The sequence below is a fragment of the Anopheles darlingi genome, chromosome 2 (assembly GCF_943734745.1).
Source record: "Anopheles darlingi chromosome 2, idAnoDarlMG_H_01, whole genome shotgun sequence".
NCBI classification, from domain to species: Eukaryota; Metazoa; Arthropoda; class Insecta; order Diptera; family Culicidae; genus Anopheles; species Anopheles darlingi.
This window is the reverse complement of record NC_064874.1, coordinates 90,359,402-90,369,401: the sequence shown is the minus strand read 5'-3', so window position 1 is coordinate 90,369,401 and position 10,000 is coordinate 90,359,402. Positions and strand designations below refer to the sequence as shown.

Sequence of the window (10,000 nt, the reverse complement as noted above, 5' to 3'; positions counted from 1 at the left end):
GCTCCATTGCGACCGGACCACATTACCCGGGATTTGCATTCATGTATGAATTTCAAAAGCTTCTTCCTCCCCGGCCCCTCGGCTCTGCCATTGTCAGTCAGTGGCCAGTGGAGTGAAAAAGAGGTAAACGAAACACGAAACTCGCCAACAAATAACTCGCCCTCGCGTGCACAGCGCCGCGACCCAACGGCAATGTTCTGACGGACGTCCGATAAGATTATGGAGCCAATCGGACGCGCGGTTCGTTCGTCGTTCGTTCCATGAAAGCTTCTGGTTGTCCAGCGGTTGTGGTGGTTTTGGCCGTGATCACCTCAGGGTAACGAGCAAAGGATGTTATCACTGTCCCTGTGTCCTTTAACAAATTGCAATTACTTTTCTGTTGTTATTTGTTAAAATGTTCTCTTTTAAACGAATTTTCACATCAACAGTAGTAGATTACAGTTTGTTAAATGTCACTTCGTATACTATTCGATTTTTCATAACAAAGATTTATTCAATTATGCTGACGTTTTTGATGGATTTTGCAATGCAATCCGGAATGCATGCGCGTTCCAATGCTGCCATCATTACGAGAGGTTGTTAAATCAAAATGCCTGCAACAGGCGTGCTGAAAAGCCACAAACGGTTGTTCGAGGGCAGCGCGAAAATTCCTTTTTTTATGCTGGCAGCCAGCTATCATAACGGGGGGGGGGGGAAACCGATATCACGAGAATCAATCAGCCGACACGTACGTGGTTGGCTGATCGATTTCATGCTAAAATCCACAAAAAGGTGAAACGATTGATTTCAGTAATCATACCAATCAAGGGTCATTTGCGGAACCATTGATCATGGTATGGTTTAATGTTAAGAAAAGAAGATTATTAAAGAACGAAAAAAAGTATTTACTAAATTATTCCAAGGTCCTGGACCTGGACAGGACCGCTTTCTTAAAGATCCCTTTCCGGTGCTAATCCCAAACGGGGGTTCCGACTCCGATGATATCAGCCATTAACATTGTCACCCCTCCATGACATGACCCGATTATCGTGATCGAATGAACGGACGGTCGGACGGACTGACGGACGGGGGCTCACGTACCAGCAATTAACCCTACCGACTCCTCCCGGATCGCAACAAAAAACCGGAGGTAATAAACCGTTCCTTAAAATCCCATTACAATATTAAATATGGATAAAGAAATCATCATTCCCTGCTCTGCTCCCGTTTTTCATTTCCCCCCCACTGGTAGCGGTGTCATCCTTTGTCATGCTTTCGCACCTTTCGCCGGCGTGCCCGGCCAGCGATCGAAATCCGGATATCCAGATGCGTAACGCGTAACGCGAGGGTTGCTGCTGCTGTTGCTAGAAGTGGGGCTTCTTGTTGTGTGAATAAATAAATAAATAATGTTTCTAATCTCTTCGCAAATAAATTTGGATGAACATCTTTCTCGCTTCCTCGCATCCACCTTGGCTCTCGCCAGGAAGCAGAAGAACTTCTTCTTCTTCTTCTTCTCCGATGTCCTTTTGCCCGTTACTGTTCTGCAAAGTGAAGCCGCTACCAACACCATTCCCTAATGCTGCTGCACGTTTCGTCCGCATCCCACAAATCACTTATGAGAGGGTTGGGCGGGCCTCCCTCTCCCCCTTCCGCCCTTCCTCCCTTCCATTCTCTTGTGTCGCTCAACGAGCAACTGTTATTCCTTCGAAGCCCCTGCACCATCCCGGTACAGGAACACAGCAAAGTTCACACCATCCATTTTATTTTGTGGCCACTTTTCCTAACTTTGCACGCACCGCCCCGCGTATCCCGAGGCTAACGCGGCGGCCCCGAGGTTTTCCGGCTTCCGGGTTTTCCGCAGGAAATCACGAGGCTCGTTGCGTTGGAAAGTGTACGGTGAGAGTAAACGTGAAATGGCAACGCAATGGGGGGAAGGAAAACGGTTTCGAGAACCCACCGTCATTCTGCGCCATTCTTTCGAGCCTACCTTACCTCGAGCAGGCGAGCGTCGAGTTCTTAAGATTTGAGGTAGCAGAGATTTTTTTCCGTTTTTTATTGGCTTTCCTGGTGGGGGGATTCGGATTGCCCGTTACGTTTGCAAACCTGGAAAGATAACAGCGTTGCAAACGCTAGGGTGGTCGTTGTTTTTTCGCCTAGGGGGAGGGAAAAGACCGTTCGCAACACTCAGATCGTGTCCCTAGGTTTTCCCCACGAATATTAGAGCGGCAGAGATTGGATTGTGCCTAGGTGCTAGGGGGAGGCTCATGATGTGTGCTTAGTTTTATCGTTGCACTTGTTTAGAACTCCTCAGCATCGTTTTTTTTTTTTCTTGGCGAAAGAAAATTTGGAAGAAGGGGTGGTAAAATGGCGAAGGAAAATAAAAACGCGGAGAAAGGTTGTTTCGAAACACCGGAGGAAACTGGCCGCAATCCGGATGCATAAACAACTCAATCGTGCCGAAGGTGAGAACGCGTACTTTGCGTACTAGTCGTTAGCAACCAAACGTGCAGATAAAACAGCAACATACAACACTGGTCCTGGTGTTCTTTACTCGATAGAGCGATATTTCCGGCTGTCGTGTTCCAGCTCTTTGGCGACGTTAGTTATATTGTCTTTTATCGTAAAATTCCCTGTCCTTTTTTCGTTGACAAGGAAACACATTCTTATCCCCTTTCCTATTGACACGCATCGTAAAGTTTGGTTCGGCGCCAAAAACATTTAGCCACCAGCGTCACCGACACCGAAAAGCTGTTGAGTCGATGTTGAAGATTGGAAAACGCCAGAAATATTGAAGTCTATCAAATTTCCATTTATTACCCTGCTATGAATTCAACCATCAATCTTAAAATGTATGTCTCGTCTAGGACGACGCACACCACTATGTGCTGGCTATGTGGTTTATGTCCCGCTGAAGTGCTCATAAAATATGATAAAGAACCAGGTCCGGCCAACAACACCCACGGCCCAGTAATACAGCATGAGTTCCAGCGGGAAGCATGCTAAGGATATGGAACATGCATTGCATGGGATGTGTTTGTATCATCTTAAGTGGTGGTGAGGCTTCAATGCTCTACAATGTACACACTTTCAAGCAGCAGTTTCCTTTTGCAGTTGTCCACCATGCATATGGTTAGGAATTTGCAACATTCCGCTCGGATCGGACGGGTGCAGAACCTTGCACATTATGCACTCCCTCTTGGAATGTTGATTCCCTCCATCTCGGGGGGCCGGTGCTGCGGTCCAGAGCGGTCCAACGGTTCATTATGTTTAAAGTCGTAAAACGCTGGATACTTATGGATCGTAAAATGTTAAAAACAAAGGCTCTTCCTTGGACCATAGCCACTGCCCACCGTACTTACCAGTCGTCGTGTGCGTTCTGTTTGCATAATAAGTGGCCGGGAGGGTGGAAGATACTCTCATAAAATATTGAACGGTACGTAAAACATACTCACTCCCGGGTTTTCGATTTCATTTTTCTCCTTCTGGACCATGTGAGGGGTTCTTTTTTTTCTTGTATCGCGCTGTACACTCTCAGCTAGGACATGGTGTAACGCACTTTTGTTTAAACATTATTCGTTTTACCGACTCGTGGCCACAAAATGTAAAGGGGATGAGTGGGCTTTGTATCGCTCGAAAATGGAATGTCAACAATGTGCAGCGACGATGGTTTGGTGTTTATTGTAATGCTGAATGTTAATGAACACATGTGGCGCCGTGCAGCGATTTTTTTTTTTGTTATCGGGAAAATGTGCAACAGTTTCGCGGTTTGTTTTTACATTCCTCATGGTGCTTGTGTCGAGGAATTTCATCTTCTGTGGCTGATGTGCATATTGTTGATTGCGGTTTTGGACTCTTCTCATTATTTACACCTACCGAATGCTGTTGCTGCAAAACTGAAATAACTCAACTGAATATTAAAGACTAAAAGTACGAAAAATTACAACAACCACAGCAATTTATGGTTCAGCAAAATAAGAAGCAATGAAAAATGCTATTTCCATTCCAAACACCAAAAAGGCCAAAAAGGTGGGCGTTGCGCAGGAAAAAGTCGGCATACTTGTGATAAATATTCAGCACCCGAATTCTCAAATTGTATTCATTTTTGGCGATAAATTATAAAAGAAAAACTCCAAGCGATCACGTGGCGGATTTTCCCCACGTGGCGGAAAATTAACCAAACGGTAAAAAAACAGGCCAAACGGCCGAAAACGGTCAAAACGAAAACTATTTTATTTCGAATTCGAATGGTAACGGCCAAGCAAATTATTTCGAAGTCGCGCAAGGAAATGTTTGCTCGACTATACGAAACAAGCAAACATGATAGGCGTGTTTATGACCACGCATCGATATCTCTCACAAGCAATTCGCGGTTGATTTCAGGATAGAAATTACGGTAAAAAACCATACACCTCAACCGATTCAAATAATTTTAGCGGTTATCCATTTCAAAGTATTACCGTTAGATAACCGATAGAATGAGCCGGACACAGAAATACATGTGGAAAGTGGAGGAGGGGTGGGGAGGGAGCGAGTACATACATAGTACATCGCTTGTAGCTCCCCCCGTCTCTTCCAGATAGATAAAAAGATGATTCAGACATAATAATTGTCCCAAAAACATACACATCTTTTCAGTTAAATATCTTTAAAAAATACATTATAAACGTTAAATAGTGCTATTACGGAAGAGGGGAGGGAGATGCCATTACATTTTCACTGCATAAATTTCGCACCATAAATTGATTTAATCTCATGTTTAAGGTTCTTGTTCATTCCTCTGGTTATTTAACGGCCAAATTTTGAAATGTTCGCCCCCTAAATGTATGCAATTAGAATCGGTTAGTCTACCGAATCGGTTGAGGTGTATATATTGGTTTTTTACCGAAATTACTATCCCTAGCATTCTTTTAAAAGCAAAAATTCAAAGTTAAATAGGCCCTGCAACACGGAGCGTAAACTCTAGCGTAAACGTAAAAATTAATGCCAAAACGTTTACGCTTGCCGTTTACATGCTGTCAAACAATTATAGGTCCGTAGGGCGTGAAATCTAGCATAAAAGCTGTTTGCAAACGAGAGGGCTCGCAATATGTTCTTTTTGTGGTTTATATCGATATTGTGTGATCATTGCTTGTGTGTTCAATCCTTTTCTTCAAAAAAACGATTTTAATTTTCTCAACCCGGCCATGTAAACATATCGAAGCGTAAACGTTTTGGCATTAATGTGTAAATTTACGCATAAATTTACGGTTCATGTAGCACCATCTCATCATTTTCCACGGTGTTTTCAGTGCAATGGATGCTGGAGATGATGCAGAAGCCGTTTAGCAAGGAGTTCATTTCGTTAACGAATAACAACCTGACTGTGTGTATGTTGAAGGAAAGTTCTGGATGAGCAGAAGATATCGTTGAAAGATGTTTTCTCGGCTGTTCAACGCTTTCCTGTGACCCGAATGTGATTCAATGTTGTTATAAAAGTGATATACAATATGCTAAAATACATGAAATGTTTTAAATATACAATTATCTGAAATTAGTTTTCTGCTTCCCAAAACAAACCCTTCAGAAACAGTACCAAAACCGTACCGGTTGGATTGGAACCGATTCGAGCCCGTTTTTACACCGTCCCATACTGCCTATCGCGGGATAAAGTCGCATTTTTGTCCAAGGACAAAAGTACGCCTTTGTCCTACTAAAACGGCGTACTTTCCGTACTTGGGCACCTGAGTCTTTAATACACCTTGGCAAAAACTGAAAACCGCATCTGCCGACTCCTTAAACCGCGGTGATGTAAACGGCGAAGAAGGAGGTAAACGTCAAAGTTCAAATCAAGCACTCGAGAAGAAAAAATCACAAAACACAAAAATTCGGCATTCGGTGCGGAAACATTTAACGAAGTTTTTGTTCAAAAATGAAGTGGTTCCCGCTGGTGGTTTGGAATGTTCCGACGGAGCCCTCGATGGCGATCCTAGAAAGTGTTGTGTGAAGAAATCGCTTCGGTTTTTACAGCAGATCGCGCGTGTTCTAATTTTGTGTTCTCGAGTGCGCAGTTTTTTTATGCACCTTGCACTTCCTGCACCGACTTGTTTCTGTGGAAAGCCCCGGAGAGAACCGCTGGCTGCTGATGTTGAATGAAATTCTCGTGCTACGCACGGGGATACATTTTCCGATCCTGGGTGCTTCAGTTTCCCGATCAACCTCGTCGGTTTCTTTCGGTAATCCGTCCGTGCGTTTGTTAAGTGATTATTCTCCGTGTTGGTGTTGATGGTTAATTTTGTGCCTAGAACCGCTAGAACGTGAGCAGCAGTTTTTTCCGAGAAAGGTAAGAAAAGGGGTGCTGGATTTCCATCGTGGGATGTCGTTACATAAACCCGTTCTCCCAAACCTCTAGAAGACAAAGTTTGGAAGTTTTCCTTTTCGGCAACTTTTCCAACATCCCCGTTTCGTGTGGAAAACGTGAACAACACGACGGCCGAGCGCGCGGCCGCTGACGGTACGATTTTCTTTGAACTCTACGTAAACATTTCATTTTCGTGGAAAACGGTCCTACTCCTTCCTTCACTGCGCTGCGCTTGCTCTTGCTCTTGCTCTCGCCTCGGCGGAAAAGCCAAAACATGTCGTGCGTGCGTGACGAATTGGGGACATGCAGAACGTAGAAAATGAAAACGCAGATTTTTTTTACTCTGATGACCATTTTGCGGATGATTTTCCACCAGTGCAGGCAGAGTAACCTGTTGTTGGGCAGCAGGAGAACGAGCGAGACCGAAACCTGCTCCGATGAGCTCTTCCGCGCCGTCGCCGTACAGCTGGCGACCCGGGAAGGCTTTTCCTCGCAAACCACCCTACTCACACACACACACAACGCGCTTGGCTGGCATGTTTATCGAAGACGAATATCATCCGCCCAAAGCAAATACCGTTAAAACATCAAACGCTGCTTTCTGATGGTGCTGGACCGATATGCCCGGGGTGGGGGGAGACGAGCATTACACATTAAGATGTATCTTCCACCAATTACCCATTATCGTCCTCGTGCCGATCAGGGCGGCGTCGGCAGGCTATCAAACAACAGCCTCTGCGACGCCCGATAAGAGAATCTCTTATCGAGGCCCCCTGGTGTGACATCCGAAGAAGCATCAGGTTGTTGTTGTGGCGGAGTATCTTCCGCGCAGCGGTTAGATAAAAGAGAGAAAGAGGGAAATCAATTTCCTTTAGTGCTCCCTCGCTCGCGCTCCCAGGACCTCATTCATATCGTGGCGCATGACGTAGAGCACGCACACACTCATGTAAATGCAAAAGTGTGCGAATCCTTAGAAGGCTCTGTTCTCAGAATTTCCACAGAGAGGAGAGAGATGGCGTTCTAATGCCGTTGCATTTGAAGGAGAGGGAGAGGGGGGAGGGAGTGATGCACATCACATGAGGACACATTAATGATGGCTTATGATAGTCATGATAACGCCACGAAAACGGGGTACGATTGTGTTGTGCTTGCTTTTCCCCGGCCGTCTGCCGTCTTTACCTGGAATCAGCACCACACCACCGCTCCGGGCGCGACTTAGAAACCTCTCTTCACGTCTTCCACTAGAATTACGACGAAAAATGCAAAGTTGCATCCGGTATTTGTTTGACTGCTCTTCCCCCTTTTTCCCGTTTGAGCGGAATCTGATACAATACCACCCTCGCCATTCGCCTCTCTCCCCTGGGGGTGGTCAGTATTTGCCGAGGAAACGAGACAGAACAACGAACGAGCGCAAGTGCATGGTCAGCCCCAGAGACCACGCTGTGCGGTTCACGGCCTGCTGTTTGGTGCAACGCCACCCCTGTTTCCATTCACTCTTCAAGAACCAGAAAATGTGTTTTGTTTTGGTTCCGCGTCATCATCGGTCGCCGTGCTTCGTCGTTAGGCGACTTGCTGCGGGCCGCCGGTGTAGAGAAGGAGGAGAAGGAGGAGGTTCTTGGGATTGCGCGTGGAGAATTTCACTTCTCCGAAGCAACCTAGCTAGCTGCTGTTGTCTCCAATAACCCACCAAACCGTCGCCCACTCGCCGCCACATGCGCCCGGTCCCATCGCGTTCAAGGCTTGTTGTTATGTTGCTACCCTGCTACCAAGCTCCTTGCGAGATACACTGCCCTTAACACGGCGTGTAAATTAGGTTAATCCGATCCCCAGAGGGGGCCACGGATTGTTTTTTTGGCTGCACCACCAACAAACGCTCTTCCAGGAAATCATACGGAACATCGACCCTCGTCCCCAGTGGCAGTGCCCGGGAAGGAAATGAAGGACTTCTTTACGACGCCTTGCGCTTTCTCTTTCCGCTCTTCTAAAACGTGTCCTATTATCGAGGGGGGTTCGAAACATCGAAGCAAACCAATTTTGTTTAGCGACCGCGACCGCTATGGGCAGCGTATTGTTGCAACATAGTTGCCTCCATTGATTGCGCATATTACTTCTAGGCCCTTTTGTTTCGCATAAACCACGAGAGAGCCCCCGGTTCGACACAAAAGGAGGGAGCACACAATTAAAAATGAATGCCCCCATTATTGTAGACATCGGGGGTTCGAAATTTCTCGGAATCACTCAGAACGATAGTTTCGATAACCTTCTTATTTGGGATTTGGGTGATTTGCGCAGTTGTTTTTTTATTGTTCTGCGTCTATTGTACTCTCGGTGCAAAGCGCATTTCACTTGTTTCTGATCCCGTTCTTGGTCTCCATCATGGCTGATGGCAGGAGAAAGGTTAAGGAACTTAAGTTAATTAGAGACTCGTTTAAAACAACTAGCCGAGAACCCGTTTCCCGGACGGGCCGGGGCCTCCTGTACATCATGTCGCGCTGTTCCATCTTGCTGTGTTATAAGCCCCTACGCCCGAAGGTTAACTGGTTCGATTCATTTACATCTTTTCGATCTTGGCGGATCTTCCTCACAGACACACTCAGCTACAGAGATGCATGCAGTGACTGCGCGAACAACGGGGGGATGGAATCGAAAGAGGGGTAACATGTTTTTTTTCTTTTTGTGGAAAATAAATTAAAATTTTAACATTTCGAATTCGTGTGTACCTGTGTGTGTGTTGTCGGGATCGCGGGGGGTTACTTTTGACAAGCGGCCCTCTGACAAACCGTGTTTTAGGAGGCCGCGTCTGCGCTCTCTGCACGTATAGTTAGTAGGCTTTTGCTGGTGATATCCACCATTTCGGTTCCTTGTAGCTCTCGATTTCCCCGGCAAAGAGCGATCCCCCCGCCGACCTTCCCTGAACGGTGAAAAGGATAGGACAGCAGCATCGTGGTCCGACGTAGCCAAATTGTGTGTTTTTTTTGTTTGTTTGTTGGACATGTTTCTTGTGCCTGGATGAATAAAAAATCGAAGAAGTAGAGAGAACAGTGCGAACGGGGAGAGCGTTTAAAGACGCAAAACGAAAGCTTAACGATTGACCACCGGTGGGGACCCCGGACCGGGATCGAAGCCAGCGAAGATAGTGGGAAAAGGAAAGAAGAAAAACCCGAAAACTTTCCTCCAACTACACCGCCGCTGCCGCCGCGGATAAGACCAGTTCGAGAAGAACCCAAAAGGTTCCTTCCTGCCTAGCCTGATCGAGACCCACCCGTCCAGAAGAAGAGAGGTAGAGGAGCCGCCGGTTGGCCAGCAGCGGCGCAAGCGAACGGACGAAAGACGGACGCAGACGAAACAGAACAACAACGTCGTTGTCAACGCGAAGGAGGCTGATTGGGAAATCGCGCCGGACCATGGCACTCTGCGCGCCTCGCAACCAGTCAGTTTCCTATGCTTACACTCTGCCTGGCCAGTCTGGTCTGGTCTGGCTCATTTGTCTCAGCAAACCAGTTGGTCAACACAAGAGACAACGGGCGTGTTGTTGACTACCAAGGGGCGGAGGGTTCTTGGACAGTAGCACCACCGCACCAGGTCTGATGACGCGCTGGTGCTGGTGGTTCTTGCTAACAAACAGCTACTGTTGCTGATGAAGAGTTATGTGTATTCAACGCTCCGTGGCATGGCATGGCATGG

At 46.6% G+C, this 10,000-nt stretch overlaps 1 protein-coding gene across 2 annotated transcripts in view; it reads left to right on the top strand.

The window, feature by feature from the left end:
* Positions 1-5,837: 5,837 nt before the first annotated feature.
* The window catches only part of LOC125952070 (tyrosine-protein kinase hopscotch), a 19,312-nt gene continuing 15,149 nt past the window's right edge, over positions 5,838-10,000 (top strand). The window contains exon 1 of one of the 2 annotated variants that reach the window (XM_049681324.1): positions 5,838-6,298. The gene's annotated coding sequence lies outside the window, so the exon portion shown is untranslated. The remainder of the gene's footprint in view (positions 6,299-10,000) is intronic. The other variant, XM_049681325.1, reaches the window with a different exon arrangement.